The sequence below is a fragment of the Pristis pectinata genome, chromosome 9 (assembly GCF_009764475.1).
Source record: "Pristis pectinata isolate sPriPec2 chromosome 9, sPriPec2.1.pri, whole genome shotgun sequence".
Taxonomy (NCBI): Eukaryota; Metazoa; Chordata; class Chondrichthyes; order Rhinopristiformes; family Pristidae; genus Pristis; species Pristis pectinata.
In genome coordinates this window covers 101880763-101896731 of record NC_067413.1, presented here as the reverse complement: position 1 = coordinate 101896731, position 15969 = coordinate 101880763, and the positions used below count along the sequence as shown (strand labels likewise).

The window sequence follows — 15969 nt, the reverse complement described above, 5'->3', positions numbered from 1 at the left end:
GTAGGAGTCGAACCTACAATCTTCTGATCCGTAGTCAGACGCGTTCTCCATTGCGCCACTGGGCCGAGCCCTTTTCAGGAGTCGGCAGCTGCAAGTGTCAGCGCACTGCTGGAGGTGGACACATAGCATGGACGGAAGGCCAATGATGTGGAGAGCAAAGAGTGTACGCGGAGAAGCTTGCTCCTGGCTTTCCTTCGATAGCTCAGCTGGTAGAGCGGAGGACTGTAGTGGAAGTGTAGTCATCCTTAGGTCGCTGGTTCGACTCCGGCTCGAAGGAGCGGCTCTCGTTTTACCGTATCACGGTGCGAGCGGGTGGGATAGTGCTGCTCAGATCAGGGCTGAGGCAAGTCAGCGGAAGGAATGCACTCACATGAAATCACAGGATACCCAAGGCTAGCCAAGCACAAGGTAGCATTCCAGAGCGCTATTTCGTCAAGAATGCTGCTGAAGCAGTAGCACCTGTCTCAGCTTTGACTGGTCTGCAAGCAAGAAGAAGACAGAATTGTCAGCTCAATGGCAAGTATTCAGTCTGACAGCTGACCACAATGGCAGAGGCATAAATTTCTTGATGTCTGAGTTTGCAGCCTGGACAAGTCAGTCGATTTTCTGCGCTTGCAGGCTAATACCAGCAGGGAGTGCTAGAATCTGAAGCCCCAGCTCGCAGTTGCAGGCCAAGCTTGAACCCTGAGACGTCTTGGGGCATTGTGGCAGGTCCCTGAGCCGATTTCTGCTGGTCCGCTTAGGTGCTCCCTACCGCTGATTGGTGTACTTGCACAAGTTGGAGTCACCTCTTCTCCTTGCATGACTGTAGCTAGATTTGCTGCGAATGCGAAGAGCTGGAAGCCGAATGAGAGTGCAGAAGCAATGGGCATTAGCTGCCGCGGGAGTTGTGGGTTGAAAAGCGGAGTTGAATGATCAGATTTGCTGAGGATAAGGTGGAGATGGTGTGCTGCGCAGTGTATCAGCAATAGATGTGGTGGAAGTGTGAGAGTTCATGTTTGTGGATAATTGCCTGCTTTGTTGGGAGAATGCGTGTATGTTGATGCATTTGGTTGCAGGCATGCAGTGCTGGTTGTGGTGCAGAATGAAGAAGAGAAAGAGAGGCAAAAGTGTTGGGGAATTAGCTCAAATGGTAGAGCGCTCGCTTAGCATGCGAGAGGTAGCGGGATCGATGCCCTCGTTCTCCATTCCTCTTTTGGATTCAGAGGCACGTCGGGCCATCCGCTCGGCAAAAGTTTGCTCGCTGTGTTGCTCGATATGCTGAAGCCGCTGGAGGGAGGAGGGACAGGAAATCCTGTGAGTTTGTGCAGAGGCTGAGACCTGCTGGGCCTACGTGGTTTGAGAGGAGAAACGATGGACGCAGACCAGCCAGTTGCCTCTTAGATCAAGCGTGAGTGTCGATCTGAGCAGTCCGCCTGCGATTCCGAAGCAAAAGTGTGGAGAAGGCATTTTTCTTTGCAGCAGGGGGCAAGAACACAGCAGGCAAGGCTTGCAAAAGATTGAGCAAAGCATGACAACGAGCCAGGTAGGAGTCGAACCTACAATCTTCTGATCCGTAGTCAGACGCGTTCTCCATTGCGCCACTGGCCCGAGCCCTTTGCAGGACTCGGCAGCTGCAAGTGCCAGCGTGCTGCTGGTGGTGGACTGATAGCGTGGACGGATGGCCAAAGATGTGGAGAGCAAAGAGTGTACGCAGAGATGCTTGCTTCTGGCTTTGCTTTGAATGCTCAGCTGGTAGAACGGAGGACTGTAGTGGAAGTGTTGTCATCCTTATGTCGCTGATTGGACTCCGCATCCAAGGAGCGGCTCTCGTTTTGCTCGGTGAAGCACCAATTGCCGAATCACGGTGCGAGCGGTTGGTTTGGTGATGCTCAGATCAGGGCTGAGGCAAGTCAGCGGAAGGAATGCACTCACATGAAATCACAGGATACCCAAGGCCAGCGAAGCACAAGGTAGCATTCCAGAATGCTATTTCTTCAAGCATGCTGCTGAAGCAGTAGCACTTGTCTCAGCTTTGACTGTTCTGCAAGCAAAAAGACGTTAGAATTGTCAGCTCAACGGCAAGTATACAGTGTGACAACTGAGCACAATGGCAGAGGCATAACTTTCTTGATATCTGAGTTTGCAGCCTGGACAAGGCAGTCGATTTTCGGCACTTGCAGGTTATACCAGCAGGGAGTGCTAGAATCTGAAGCCACAGCTCGCAGTTGCAGGCCGAGCTTGAAACCTGAGACATCTTGGGGCATTGTGGCCGGTCCCTGAGCCGATTTCTGCTGGTCCGCTTAGGTGCTCCCTATCGCTGATCGGTGTACTTGCGCAAGTTGGAGTCACCTCTTCTGTTTGCATGACTGCAGCTAGATTTGCTGCGAATGCTAGGAGCTGGAAGACGATTGAGAGTGCTGAAGCAATGGGCATTAGCTGCCACGGGAGTTATGTGTTGAAAAGCGGAGTTGAATGATGTGATTTGCTGAGGATAAGGTGGAGATGGTGTGCTGTGCAGTGTGTCAGCAATAGTTGCGGTGGAAGTGTGAGTGTTCATGTTTGTGGATAATTACCTGCTTTGTTGGGGGAATGCGTGTATGTTGATGCATTTGGTGGCATGCATGCAGTGGTGGTTGTGGTGCAGAGTGAAGAAGAGTAAGAGAGGCAAAAGTGTTGGGGAATTAGCTCAAATGGTAGAGCGCTCGCTTAGCATGCGAGAGGTAGCGGGATCGATGCCCTCGTTCTCCATTCCTCTTTTGGATTCAGAGGCACGTCGGGCCATCCGCAAGGCAAAAGTTTGCTCGATGTGTTTCTCGATATGCTGAAGGTGCTGGAGGGAGGAGGGACAGGAAATCCTGTCAGTTTCTGCAGAGGTTGAGACCTGCTGGGTCTACGTGGTTTGAGAGGAGAAACGATGGATGCTGACCAACCGGTTGCCGCTGAGATCAAGCGTCTGTGTCGATCTGAGCAGTGTGTCTGCGATTAAGAAGCGTCAGTGTGGAGAAGGCATTTGCCCAGGCAGCAGGGGGCAAGAAGGCAGCAGGCAGGGCTTGCAAAAAATGGAGCAAAGCAAGACAACGAGCCAAGTAGGAGTCGAACCTACAATCTTCTGATCCGTAGTCAAACGCTTTATCCATCGCGCCACTGGCCCGATCCCTCTGCAGGAGTCGGCAGCTGCAAGTGTCAGCTTGCTGCTGGATGTGTACAGATAGCATGGCTGGAAGGCTGAAGATGTGGAGAGCAAAGAGTGTACGCAGAGAAGCTTGCTTCTGGCTTTCTGCTGGTCCGCTTAGGTGCTCCCTACCGCTGATCGGTGTACTTGCACAAGCTTGAAATCATCTCCTCTTTTTGCATGGCTGTAGCTAGATTTGCTGCGAATGCTAAGACCTGGAAGACGATTGGTTGTGGTGCAGAGTGAAGAAGAGAAAGAGAGGCAAAAGTGGTGGGGAATTAGCTCAAATGGTAGAGCGCTCGCTTAGCATGCGAGAGGTAGCGGGATCGATGCCCGCATTCTCCATTCCTCTTTTGGATTCAGAGGCACGGCGGGCCATCTGCTTGGCAAAAGTTTGCTCGATATACTGAAGGTGGTAGAGGGAGGAGGGACAGTAAATCCTGTCAGTTGCTGCAGAGGTTGTGAGCTGCTGGGTCTAAGTGGTTTGAGAGGAGAAACGATGGACGCAGACCAGCCAATTGCCGCTTCAATCAAGCATGAATGTCGATCTGAGCAGTCCGTCAGCCATTAAGAAGTATAAGTGTGGAGAAAGCATTAGACCGGGCAGCATGGGGCAAGTAGGCAGCAGGCAAGGCTTGCAAAAGATTGAGCAAAGCATGACAACGTGTCAGGTAGGAGTCGAACCTACAATCTTCTGATCCGTAGTCAGACGCGTTCTCCATTGCGCCACTGGGCCGAGCCCTTTTCAGGAGTCGGCAGCTGCAAGTGTCAGCGCACTGCTGGAGGTGGACACATAGCATGGACGGAAGGCCAATGATGTGGAGAGCAAAGAGTGTACGCGGAGAAGCTTGCTCCTGGCTTTCCTTCGATAGCTCAGCTGGTAGAGCGGAGGACTGTAGTGGAAGTGTAGTCATCCTTAGGTCGCTGGTTCGACTCCGGCTCGAAGGAGCGGCTCTCGTTTTACTCGCTGAAGCACCAATTGCCGTATCACGGTGCGAGCGGGTGGGATAGTGCTGCTCAGATCAGGGCTGAGGCAAGTCAGCGGAAGGAATGCACTCACATGAAATCACAGGATACCCAAGGCTAGCCAAGCACAAGGTAGCATTCCAGAGCGCTATTTCGTCAAGAATGCTGCTGAAGCAGTAGCACCTGTCTCAGCTTTGACTGGTCTGCAAGCAAGAAGAAGACAGAATTGTCAGCTCAATGGCAAGTATTCAGTCTGACAGCTGACCACAATGGCAGAGGCATAAATTTCTTGATGTCTGAGTTTGCAGCCTGGACAAGTCAGTCGATTTTCTGCGCTTGCAGGCTAATACCAGCAGGGAGTGCTAGAATCTGAAGCCCCAGCTCGCAGTTGCAGGCCAAGCTTGAACCCTGAGACGTCTTGGGGCATTGTGGCAGGTCCCTGAGCCGATTTCTGCTGGTCCGCTTAGGTGCTCCCTACCGCTGATTGGTGTACTTGCACAAGTTGGAGTCACCTCTTCTCCTTGCATGACTGTAGCTAGATTTGCTGCGAATGCGAAGAGCTGGAAGCCGAATGAGAGTGCAGAAGCAATGGGCATTAGCTGCCGCGGGAGTTGTGGGTTGAAAAGCGGAGTTGAATGATCAGATTTGCTGAGGATAAGGTGGAGATGGTGTGCTGCGCAGTGTATCAGCAATAGATGTGGTGGAAGTGTGAGAGTTCATGTTTGTGGATAATTGCCTGCTTTGTTGGGAGAATGCGTGTATGTTGATGCATTTGGTTGCAGGCATGCAGTGCTGGTTGTGGTGCAGAATGAAGAAGAGAAAGAGAGGCAAAAGTGTTGGGGAATTAGCTCAAATGGTAGAGCGCTCGCTTAGCATGCGAGAGGTAGCGGGATCGATGCCCTCGTTCTCCATTCCTCTTTTGGATTCAGAGGCACGTCGGGCCATCCGCTCGGCAAAAGTTTGCTCGCTGTGTTGCTCGATATGCTGAAGCCGCTGGAGGGAGGAGGGACAGGAAATCCTGTGAGTTTGTGCAGAGGCTGAGACCTGCTGGGCCTACGTGGTTTGAGAGGAGAAACGATGGACGCAGACCAGCCAGTTGCCTCTTAGATCAAGCGTGAGTGTCGATCTGAGCAGTCCGCCTGCGATTCCGAAGCAAAAGTGTGGAGAAGGCATTTTTCTTTGCAGCAGGGGGCAAGAACACAGCAGGCAAGGCTTGCAAAAGATTGAGCAAAGCATGACAACGAGCCAGGTAGGAGTCGAACCTACAATCTTCTGATCCGTAGTCAGACGCGTTCTCCATTGCGCCACTGGCCCGAGCCCTTTGCAGGACTCGGCAGCTGCAAGTGCCAGCGTGCTGCTGGTGGTGGACTGATAGCGTGGACGGATGGCCAAAGATGTGGAGAGCAAAGAGTGTACGCAGAGATGCTTGCTTCTGGCTTTGCTTTGAATGCTCAGCTGGTAGAACGGAGGACTGTAGTGGAAGTGTTGTCATCCTTATGTCGCTGATTGGACTCCGCATCCAAGGAGCGGCTCTCGTTTTGCTCGGTGAAGCACCAATTGCCGAATCACGGTGCGAGCGGTTGGTTTGGTGATGCTCAGATCAGGGCTGAGGCAAGTCAGCGGAAGGAATGCACTCACATGAAATCACAGGATACCCAAGGCCAGCGAAGCACAAGGTAGCATTCCAGAATGCTATTTCTTCAAGCATGCTGCTGAAGCAGTAGCACTTGTCTCAGCTTTGACTGTTCTGCAAGCAAAAAGACGTTAGAATTGTCAGCTCAACGGCAAGTATACAGTGTGACAACTGAGCACAATGGCAGAGGCATAACTTTCTTGATATCTGAGTTTGCAGCCTGGACAAGGCAGTCGATTTTCGGCACTTGCAGGTTATACCAGCAGGGAGTGCTAGAATCTGAAGCCACAGCTCGCAGTTGCAGGCCGAGCTTGAAACCTGAGACATCTTGGGGCATTGTGGCCGGTCCCTGAGCCGATTTCTGCTGGTCCGCTTAGGTGCTCCCTATCGCTGATCGGTGTACTTGCGCAAGTTGGAGTCACCTCTTCTGTTTGCATGACTGCAGCTAGATTTGCTGCGAATGCTAGGAGCTGGAAGACGATTGAGAGTGCTGAAGCAATGGGCATTAGCTGCCACGGGAGTTATGTGTTGAAAAGCGGAGTTGAATGATGTGATTTGCTGAGGATAAGGTGGAGATGGTGTGCTGTGCAGTGTGTCAGCAATAGTTGCGGTGGAAGTGTGAGTGTTCATGTTTGTGGATAATTACCTGCTTTGTTGGGGGAATGCGTGTATGTTGATGCATTTGGTGGCATGCATGCAGTGGTGGTTGTGGTGCAGAGTGAAGAAGAGTAAGAGAGGCAAAAGTGTTGGGGAATTAGCTCAAATGGTAGAGCGCTCGCTTAGCATGCGAGAGGTAGCGGGATCGATGCCCTCGTTCTCCATTCCTCTTTTGGATTCAGAGGCACGTCGGGCCATCCGCAAGGCAAAAGTTTGCTCGATGTGTTTCTCGATATGCTGAAGGTGCTGGAGGGAGGAGGGACAGGAAATCCTGTCAGTTTCTGCAGAGGTTGAGACCTGCTGGGTCTACGTGGTTTGAGAGGAGAAACGATGGATGCTGACCAACCGGTTGCCGCTGAGATCAAGCGTCTGTGTCGATCTGAGCAGTGTGTCTGCGATTAAGAAGCGTCAGTGTGGAGAAGGCATTTGCCCAGGCAGCAGGGGGCAAGAAGGCAGCAGGCAGGGCTTGCAAAAAATGGAGCAAAGCAAGACAACGAGCCAAGTAGGAGTCGAACCTACAATCTTCTGATCCGTAGTCAAACGCTTTATCCATCGCGCCACTGGCCCGATCCCTCTGCAGGAGTCGGCAGCTGCAAGTGTCAGCTTGCTGCTGGATGTGTACAGATAGCATGGCTGGAAGGCTGAAGATGTGGAGAGCAAAGAGTGTACGCAGAGAAGCTTGCTTCTGGCTTTCTGCTGGTCCGCTTAGGTGCTCCCTACCGCTGATCGGTGTACTTGCACAAGCTTGAAATCATCTCCTCTTTTTGCATGGCTGTAGCTAGATTTGCTGCGAATGCTAAGACCTGGAAGACGATTGGTTGTGGTGCAGAGTGAAGAAGAGAAAGAGAGGCAAAAGTGGTGGGGAATTAGCTCAAATGGTAGAGCGCTCGCTTAGCATGCGAGAGGTAGCGGGATCGATGCCCGCATTCTCCATTCCTCTTTTGGATTCAGAGGCACGTCGGGCCATCTGCTTGGCAAAAGTTTGCTCGATATACTGAAGGTGGTAGAGGGAGGAGGGACAGTAAATCCTGTCAGTTGCTGCAGAGGTTGTGAGCTGCTGGGTCTAAGTGGTTTGAGAGGAGAAACGATGGACGCAGACCAGCCAATTGCCGCTTCAATCAAGCATGAATGTCGATCTGAGCAGTCCGTCAGCCATTAAGAAGTATAAGTGTGGAGAAAGCATTAGACCGGGCAGCATGGGGCAAGTAGGCAGCAGGCAAGGCTTGCAAAAGATTGAGCAAAGCATGACAACGTGTCAGGTAGGAGTCGAACCTACAATCTTCTGATCCGTAGTCAGACGCGTTCTCCATTGCGCCACTGGGCCGAGCCCTTTTCAGGAGTCGGCAGCTGCAAGTGTCAGCGCACTGCTGGAGGTGGACACATAGCATGGATGGAAGGCCAAAGATGTGGAGAGCAAAGAGTGTACGTGGAGGAGCTTGCTTCTGGCTTTCCTTCGATAGCTCAGCTGGTAGAGCGGAGGACTGTAGTGGAAGTGTAGTCATCCTCAGGTCACTGGTTCGACTCTGGCTCGAAGGAATGGCTCTCGTTTTACTCGGTGAAGTACCAATTGCCGTGTCACGGTGCGAGCGGGTGGGATAGTGCTGCTCAGATCAGGGCTGAGGCAAGTCAGCGGAAGGAATGCACTCACATGAAATCACAGGATACCCAAGGCTAGCCAAGCTCAAGGGAGCATTCCAGAGCGCTATGTCTTCAAGCATGCTGCTGAAGCAGTAGCACCTGTCTCAGCTTTGACTGGTCTGCAAGCAAGAAGAAGACAGAATTGTCAGCTAAACAGCAAGTATACAGTCTGACAGCTGACCACAATGGCAGAGGCATAAATTTCTTGATGTCTGAGTTTGCAGCCTGGACAAGTCAGTCGATTTTCTGCGCTTGCAGGCTAATACCAGCAGGGAGTGCTAGAATCTGAAGCCCCAGCTCGCAGTTGCAGGCCAAGCTTGAACCCTGAGACGTCTTGGGGCATTGTGGCAGGTCCCTGAGCCGATTTCTGCTGGTCCGCTTAGGTGCTCCCTACCGCTGATTGGTGTACTTGCACAAGTTGGAGTCATCTCTTCTCCTTGCATGACTGTAGCTAGATTTGCTGCGAATGCTAAGAGGTGGAAGACGATTGAGAGTGCAGAAGCAATGGGCATTAGCTGCCGCGGGAGTTGTGGGTTGAAAAGCGGAGTTGAATGATCAGATTTGCTGAGGATAAGGTGGAGATGGTGTGCTGTGCAGTGTGTCAGCAATAGTTGTGGTGGAAGTGTGAGAGTTCATGTTTGTGGATAATTGCATGCTTTGTTGGGGGAATGCGTGTATGTTGATGCATTTGGTTGCAGGCATGCAGTGCTGGTTGTGGTGCAGAATGAAGAAGAGAAAGAGAGGCAAAAGTGTTGGGGAATTAGCTCAAATGGTAGAGCGCTCGCTTAGCATGCGAGAGGTAGCGGGATCGATGCCCTCGTTCTCCATTCCTCTTTTGGATTCAGAGGCACGTCGGGCCATCCGCTCGGCAAAAGTTTGCTCGCTGTGTTGCTCGATATGCTGAAGCCGCTGGAGGGAGGAGGGACAGGAAATCCTGTGAGTTTGTGCAGAGGCTGAGACCTGCTGGGCCTACGTGGTTTGAGAGGAGAAACGATGGACGCAGACCAGCCAGTTGCCTCTTAGATCAAGCGTGAGTGTCGATCTGAGCAGTCCGCCTGCGATTCCGAAGCAAAAGTGTGGAGAAGGCATTTTTCTTTGCAGCAGGGGGCAAGAACACAGCAGGCAAGGCTTGCAAAAGATTGAGCAAAGCATGACAACGAGCCAGGTAGGAGTCGAACCTACAATCTTCTGATCCGTAGTCAGACGCGTTCTCCATTGCGCCACTGGCCCGAGCCCTTTGCAGGACTCGGCAGCTGCAAGTGCCAGCGTGCTGCTGGTGGTGGACTGATAGCGTGGACGGATGGCCAAAGATGTGGAGAGCAAAGAGTGTACGCAGAGATGCTTGCTTCTGGCTTTGCTTTGAATGCTCAGCTGGTAGAACGGAGGACTGTAGTGGAAGTGTTGTCATCCTTATGTCGCTGATTGGACTCCGCATCCAAGGAGCGGCTCTCGTTTTGCTCGGTGAAGCACCAATTGCCGAATCACGGTGCGAGCGGTTGGTTTGGTGATGCTCAGATCAGGGCTGAGGCAAGTCAGCGGAAGGAATGCACTCACATGAAATCACAGGATACCCAAGGCCAGCGAAGCACAAGGTAGCATTCCAGAATGCTATTTCTTCAAGCATGCTGCTGAAGCAGTAGCACTTGTCTCAGCTTTGACTGTTCTGCAAGCAAAAAGACGTTAGAATTGTCAGCTCAACGGCAAGTATACAGTGTGACAACTGAGCACAATGGCAGAGGCATAACTTTCTTGATATCTGAGTTTGCAGCCTGGACAAGGCAGTCGATTTTCGGCACTTGCAGGTTATACCAGCAGGGAGTGCTAGAATCTGAAGCCACAGCTCGCAGTTGCAGGCCGAGCTTGAAACCTGAGACATCTTGGGGCATTGTGGCCGGTCCCTGAGCCGATTTCTGCTGGTCCGCTTAGGTGCTCCCTATCGCTGATCGGTGTACTTGCGCAAGTTGGAGTCACCTCTTCTGTTTGCATGACTGCAGCTAGATTTGCTGCGAATGCTAGGAGCTGGAAGACGATTGAGAGTGCTGAAGCAATGGGCATTAGCTGCCACGGGAGTTATGTGTTGAAAAGCGGAGTTGAATGATGTGATTTGCTGAGGATAAGGTGGAGATGGTGTGCTGTGCAGTGTGTCAGCAATAGTTGCGGTGGAAGTGTGAGTGTTCATGTTTGTGGATAATTACCTGCTTTGTTGGGGGAATGCGTGTATGTTGATGCATTTGGTGGCATGCATGCAGTGGTGGTTGTGGTGCAGAGTGAAGAAGAGTAAGAGAGGCAAAAGTGTTGGGGAATTAGCTCAAATGGTAGAGCGCTCGCTTAGCATGCGAGAGGTAGCGGGATCGATGCCCTCGTTCTCCATTCCTCTTTTGGATTCAGAGGCACGTCGGGCCATCCGCAAGGCAAAAGTTTGCTCGATGTGTTTCTCGATATGCTGAAGGTGCTGGAGGGAGGAGGGACAGGAAATCCTGTCAGTTTCTGCAGAGGTTGAGACCTGCTGGGTCTACGTGGTTTGAGAGGAGAAACGATGGATGCTGACCAACCGGTTGCCGCTGAGATCAAGCGTCTGTGTCGATCTGAGCAGTGTGTCTGCGATTAAGAAGCGTCAGTGTGGAGAAGGCATTTGCCCAGGCAGCAGGGGGCAAGAAGGCAGCAGGCAGGGCTTGCAAAAAATGGAGCAAAGCAAGACAACGAGCCAAGTAGGAGTCGAACCTACAATCTTCTGATCCGTAGTCAAACGCTTTATCCATCGCGCCACTGGCCCGATCCCTCTGCAGGAGTCGGCAGCTGCAAGTGTCAGCTTGCTGCTGGATGTGTACAGATAGCATGGCTGGAAGGCTGAAGATGTGGAGAGCAAAGAGTGTACGCAGAGAAGCTTGCTTCTGGCTTTCTGCTGGTCCGCTTAGGTGCTCCCTACCGCTGATCGGTGTACTTGCACAAGCTTGAAATCATCTCCTCTTTTTGCATGGCTGTAGCTAGATTTGCTGCGAATGCTAAGACCTGGAAGACGATTGGTTGTGGTGCAGAGTGAAGAAGAGAAAGAGAGGCAAAAGTGGTGGGGAATTAGCTCAAATGGTAGAGCGCTCGCTTAGCATGCGAGAGGTAGCGGGATCGATGCCCGCATTCTCCATTCCTCTTTTGGATTCAGAGGCACGTCGGGCCATCTGCTTGGCAAAAGTTTGCTCGATATACTGAAGGTGGTAGAGGGAGGAGGGACAGTAAATCCTGTCAGTTGCTGCAGAGGTTGTGAGCTGCTGGGTCTAAGTGGTTTGAGAGGAGAAACGATGGACGCAGACCAGCCAATTGCCGCTTCAATCAAGCATGAATGTCGATCTGAGCAGTCCGTCAGCCATTAAGAAGTATAAGTGTGGAGAAAGCATTAGACCGGGCAGCATGGGGCAAGTAGGCAGCAGGCAAGGCTTGCAAAAGATTGAGCAAAGCATGACAACGTGTCAGGTAGGAGTCGAACCTACAATCTTCTGATCCGTAGTCAGACGCGTTCTCCATTGCGCCACTGGGCCGAGCCCTTTTCAGGAGTCGGCAGCTGCAAGTGTCAGCGCACTGCTGGAGGTGGACACATAGCATGGACGGAAGGCCAATGATGTGGAGAGCAAAGAGTGTACGCGGAGAAGCTTGCTCCTGGCTTTCCTTCGATAGCTCAGCTGGTAGAGCGGAGGACTGTAGTGGAAGTGTAGTCATCCTTAGGTCGCTGGTTCGACTCCGGCTCGAAGGAGCGGCTCTCGTTTTACTCGGTGAAGCACCAATTGCCGTATCACGGTGCGAGCGGGTGGGATAGTGCTGCTCAGATCAGGGTTGAGTGAAGTCAGCGGAAGGAATGCACTCACATGAAATCACAGGATGCCCAAGGCTTACCAAGCACAAGGTAGCATTCCAGAGCGCTATTTCTTCAAGAATGCTGCTGAAGCAGTAGCACCTGTCTCAGCTTTGACTGGTCTGCAAGCAAGAAGAAGACAGAATTGTCAGCTCAACGGCAAGTATACAGTGTGGCAGCTGACCACAATGGCAGAGGCATAACTTTCTTGATGTCTGAGTTTGCAGCCTGGACAAGGCAGTCAAGTTTCTGCGCTTTCAGGTAATTACCAGCAGGGAGTGCTAGAATCTGAAGCCCCAGCTCGCAGTTGCAGGCCAAGCTTGAAGCCTGAGATGTCTTGCGGCATTGTGGCTGGTCTCTGAGCCGATTTCTGCTGGTCCGCTTAGGTGCTCCCTACCGCTGATTGGTGTACTTGCACAAGTTGGAGTCATCTCTTCATTTTGCATGACTGTAGCTAGATTTGCTGCGAATGCTAAGAGGTGGAAGACGATTGAGAGTGCAGAAGCAATGGGCATTAGCTGCCGCGGGAGTTGTGTGTTGAAAAGCGGAGTTGAATGATCAGATTTGCTGAGGATAAGGTGGAGATGGTGTGCTGCGCAGTGTGTCAGCAATAGTTGTGGTGGAAGTGTGAGAGTTCATGTTTGTGGATAATTGCCTGCTTTGTTGGGGGAATGCGTGTATGTTGATGCATTTGGTTGCAGGCATGCAGTGCTGGTTGTGGTGCAGAGTGAAGAAGAGTAAGAGAGGCAAAAGTGTTGGGGAATTAGCTCAAATGGTAGAGCGCTCGCTTAGCACGCAAGAGGTAGCAGGATCGATGCCCTCATTCTCCATTCCTCTTTTGGATTCAGAGGCACGTCGGGCCATCCGCTCGGCAAAAGTTTGCTCGATGTGTTGCTCGATATGCTGAAGACGCTGGAGGGAGGAGGGACAGGAAATCCTGTCAGTTTCTGCAGAGGCTGAGACCTGCTGGGTCTACGTGGTTTGAGAGGAGAAACGATGGACGCAGACCAGCCAGGTGTCGCTTAGATCAAGCGTGAGTGTCGATCTGAGCAGTCCGTCTGTGATTCCGAAGCAAAAGTGTGGAGAAGGCATTTTTCTTTGCAGCAGGGGGCAAGAACACAGCAGGCAAGGCTTGCAAAAGATTGAGCAAAGCATGACAACGAGCCAGGTAGGAGTCGAACCTACAATCTTCTGATCCGTAGTCAGACGCGTTCTCCATTGCGCCACTGGCCCGAGCCCTTTGCAGGACTCGGCAGCTGCAAGTGCCAGCGTGCTGCTGGTGGTGGACTGATAGCGTGGACGGATGGCCAAAGATGTGGAGAGCAAAGAGTGTACGCAGAGATGCTTGCTTCTGGCTTTGCTTTGAATGCTCAGCTGGTAGAACGGAGGACTGTAGTGGAAGTGTTGTCATCCTTATGTCGCTGATTGGACTCCGCATCCAAGGAGCGGCTCTCGTTTTGCTCGGTGAAGCACCAATTGCCGAATCACGGTGCGAGCGGTTGGTTTGGTGATGCTCAGATCAGGGCTGAGGCAAGTCAGCGGAAGGAATGCACTCACATGAAATCACAGGATACCCAAGGCCAGCGAAGCACAAGGTAGCATTCCAGAATGCTATTTCTTCAAGCATGCTGCTGAAGCAGTAGCACTTGTCTCAGCTTTGACTGTTCTGCAAGCAAAAAGACGTTAGAATTGTCAGCTCAACGGCAAGTATACAGTGTGACAACTGAGCACAATGGCAGAGGCATAACTTTCTTGATATCTGAGTTTGCAGCCTGGACAAGGCAGTCGATTTTCGGCACTTGCAGGTTATACCAGCAGGGAGTGCTAGAATCTGAAGCCACAGCTCGCAGTTGCAGGCCGAGCTTGAAACCTGAGACATCTTGGGGCATTGTGGCCGGTCCCTGAGCCGATTTCTGCTGGTCCGCTTAGGTGCTCCCTATCGCTGATCGGTGTACTTGCGCAAGTTGGAGTCACCTCTTCTGTTTGCATGACTGCAGCTAGATTTGCTGCGAATGCTAGGAGCTGGAAGACGATTGAGAGTGCTGAAGCAATGGGCATTAGCTGCCACGGGAGTTATGTGTTGAAAAGCGGAGTTGAATGATGTGATTTGCTGAGGATAAGGTGGAGATGGTGTGCTGTGCAGTGTGTCAGCAATAGTTGCGGTGGAAGTGTGAGTGTTCATGTTTGTGGATAATTACCTGCTTTGTTGGGGGAATGCGTGTATGTTGATGCATTTGGTGGCATGCATGCAGTGGTGGTTGTGGTGCAGAGTGAAGAAGAGTAAGAGAGGCAAAAGTGTTGGGGAATTAGCTCAAATGGTAGAGCGCTCGCTTAGCATGCGAGAGGTAGCGGGATCGATGCCCTCGTTCTCCATTCCTCTTTTGGATTCAGAGGCACGTCGGGCCATCCGCAAGGCAAAAGTTTGCTCGATGTGTTTCTCGATATGCTGAAGGTGCTGGAGGGAGGAGGGACAGGAAATCCTGTCAGTTTCTGCAGAGGTTGAGACCTGCTGGGTCTACGTGGTTTGAGAGGAGAAACGATGGATGCTGACCAACCGGTTGCCGCTGAGATCAAGCGTCTGTGTCGATCTGAGCAGTGTGTCTGCGATTAAGAAGCGTCAGTGTGGAGAAGGCATTTGCCCAGGCAGCAGGGGGCAAGAAGGCAGCAGGCAGGGCTTGCAAAAAATGGAGCAAAGCAAGACAACGAGCCAAGTAGGAGTCGAACCTACAATCTTCTGATCCGTAGTCAAACGCTTTATCCATCGCGCCACTGGCCCGATCCCTCTGCAGGAGTCGGCAGCTGCAAGTGTCAGCTTGCTGCTGGATGTGTACAGATAGCATGGCTGGAAGGCTGAAGATGTGGAGAGCAAAGAGTGTACGCAGAGAAGCTTGCTTCTGGCTTTCTGCTGGTCCGCTTAGGTGCTCCCTACCGCTGATCGGTGTACTTGCACAAGCTTGAAATCATCTCCTCTTTTTGCATGGCTGTAGCTAGATTTGCTGCGAATGCTAAGACCTGGAAGACGATTGGTTGTGGTGCAGAGTGAAGAAGAGAAAGAGAGGCAAAAGTGGTGGGGAATTAGCTCAAATGGTAGAGCGCTCGCTTAGCATGCGAGAGGTAGCGGGATCGATGCCCGCATTCTCCATTCCTCTTTTGGATTCAGAGGCACGTCGGGCCATCTGCTTGGCAAAAGTTTGCTCGATATACTGAAGGTGGTAGAGGGAGGAGGGACAGTAAATCCTGTCAGTTGCTGCAGAGGTTGTGAGCTGCTGGGTCTAAGTGGTTTGAGAGGAGAAACGATGGACGCAGACCAGCCAATTGCCGCTTCAATCAAGCATGAATGTCGATCTGAGCAGTCCGTCAGCCATTAAGAAGTATAAGTGTGGAGAAAGCATTAGACCGGGCAGCATGGGGCAAGTAGGCAGCAGGCAAGGCTTGCAAAAGATTGAGCAAAGCATGACAACGTGTCAGGTAGGAGTCGAACCTACAATCTTCTGATCCGTAGTCAGACGCGTTCTCCATTGCGCCACTGGGCCGAGCCCTTTTCAGGAGTCGGCAGCTGCAAGTGTCAGCGTGCTGCTGGAGGTGGACAGAGAGCATGGACGGAAGGCCAAAGATGTGGAGAGCAAAGAGTGTACGCGGAGAAGCTTGCTTCTGGCTTTCCTTCGATAGCTCAGCTGGTAGAGCGGAGGACTGTAGTGGAAGTGTAGTCATCCTTAGGTCGCTGGTTCGACTCCGGCTCGAAGGAGCGGCTCTCGTTTTACTTGGTGAAGCACCAATTGCCGTATCACGGTGCGAGCGGGTGGGATAGTGCTGCTCAGATCAGGGCTGAGGCAAGTCAGCGGAAGGAATGCACTCACATGAAATCACAGGATACCCAAGGCTAACCAAGCACAAGGTAGCATTCCAGAGCGCTATTTCTTCAAGCATGCTGCTGAAGCAGTAGCACCTGTCTCAGCTTTGACTGGTCTGCAAGCAAGAAGAAGACAGAATTGTCAGCTCAACGGCAAGTATCCAGTGTGACAGCTGACCACAATGGCAGAGGCATAAATTTCTTGATGTCTGAGGTTGCAGCCTGGACAA

General features: G+C 52.0%; 13 non-coding genes across 13 annotated transcripts; 9 read left to right on the top strand and 4 right to left on the bottom strand.

The window, feature by feature from the left end:
• The first annotated feature begins 191 nt into the window (after window positions 1-191).
• trnay-gua (transfer RNA tyrosine (anticodon GUA)) lies at window positions 192-277 on the top strand. Its single transcript is given in 2 exon segments — window positions 192-228; window positions 242-277. It is a non-coding gene; the product is annotated as a tRNA-Tyr (tRNA).
• A 1240-nt stretch (window positions 278-1517) lies between these two features.
• On the bottom strand, window positions 1518-1590 carry trnar-acg (transfer RNA arginine (anticodon ACG)). The gene has a single exon. It is a non-coding gene; the product is annotated as a tRNA-Arg (tRNA).
• Window positions 1591-3426: 1836 nt separating this feature from the next.
• On the top strand, window positions 3427-3499 carry trnaa-agc (transfer RNA alanine (anticodon AGC)). The gene has a single exon. It is a non-coding gene; the product is annotated as a tRNA-Ala (tRNA).
• Window positions 3500-4016: 517 nt separating this feature from the next.
• trnay-gua (transfer RNA tyrosine (anticodon GUA)) lies at window positions 4017-4102 on the top strand. Its single transcript is given in 2 exon segments — window positions 4017-4053; window positions 4067-4102. It is a non-coding gene; the product is annotated as a tRNA-Tyr (tRNA).
• Window positions 4103-5361: 1259 nt separating this feature from the next.
• On the bottom strand, window positions 5362-5434 carry trnar-acg (transfer RNA arginine (anticodon ACG)). Its single transcript has one exon. It is a non-coding gene; the product is annotated as a tRNA-Arg (tRNA).
• A 1836-nt stretch (window positions 5435-7270) lies between these two features.
• trnaa-agc (transfer RNA alanine (anticodon AGC)) lies at window positions 7271-7343 on the top strand. Its single transcript has one exon. It is a non-coding gene; the product is annotated as a tRNA-Ala (tRNA).
• Window positions 7344-7860: 517 nt separating this feature from the next.
• On the top strand, window positions 7861-7946 carry trnay-gua (transfer RNA tyrosine (anticodon GUA)). The gene is given in 2 exon segments: window positions 7861-7897; window positions 7911-7946. It is a non-coding gene; the product is annotated as a tRNA-Tyr (tRNA).
• A 1259-nt stretch (window positions 7947-9205) lies between these two features.
• On the bottom strand, window positions 9206-9278 carry trnar-acg (transfer RNA arginine (anticodon ACG)). Its single transcript has one exon. It is a non-coding gene; the product is annotated as a tRNA-Arg (tRNA).
• A 1836-nt stretch (window positions 9279-11114) lies between these two features.
• Window positions 11115-11187, top strand: trnaa-agc (transfer RNA alanine (anticodon AGC)). Its single transcript has one exon. It is a non-coding gene; the product is annotated as a tRNA-Ala (tRNA).
• A 517-nt stretch (window positions 11188-11704) lies between these two features.
• Window positions 11705-11790, top strand: trnay-gua (transfer RNA tyrosine (anticodon GUA)). The gene is given in 2 exon segments: window positions 11705-11741; window positions 11755-11790. It is a non-coding gene; the product is annotated as a tRNA-Tyr (tRNA).
• Window positions 11791-13049: 1259 nt separating this feature from the next.
• trnar-acg (transfer RNA arginine (anticodon ACG)) lies at window positions 13050-13122 on the bottom strand. Its single transcript has one exon. It is a non-coding gene; the product is annotated as a tRNA-Arg (tRNA).
• A 1836-nt stretch (window positions 13123-14958) lies between these two features.
• Window positions 14959-15031, top strand: trnaa-agc (transfer RNA alanine (anticodon AGC)). The gene has a single exon. It is a non-coding gene; the product is annotated as a tRNA-Ala (tRNA).
• A 517-nt stretch (window positions 15032-15548) lies between these two features.
• trnay-gua (transfer RNA tyrosine (anticodon GUA)) lies at window positions 15549-15634 on the top strand. The gene is given in 2 exon segments: window positions 15549-15585; window positions 15599-15634. It is a non-coding gene; the product is annotated as a tRNA-Tyr (tRNA).
• The last annotated feature ends 335 nt before the right edge of the window (window positions 15635-15969 follow it).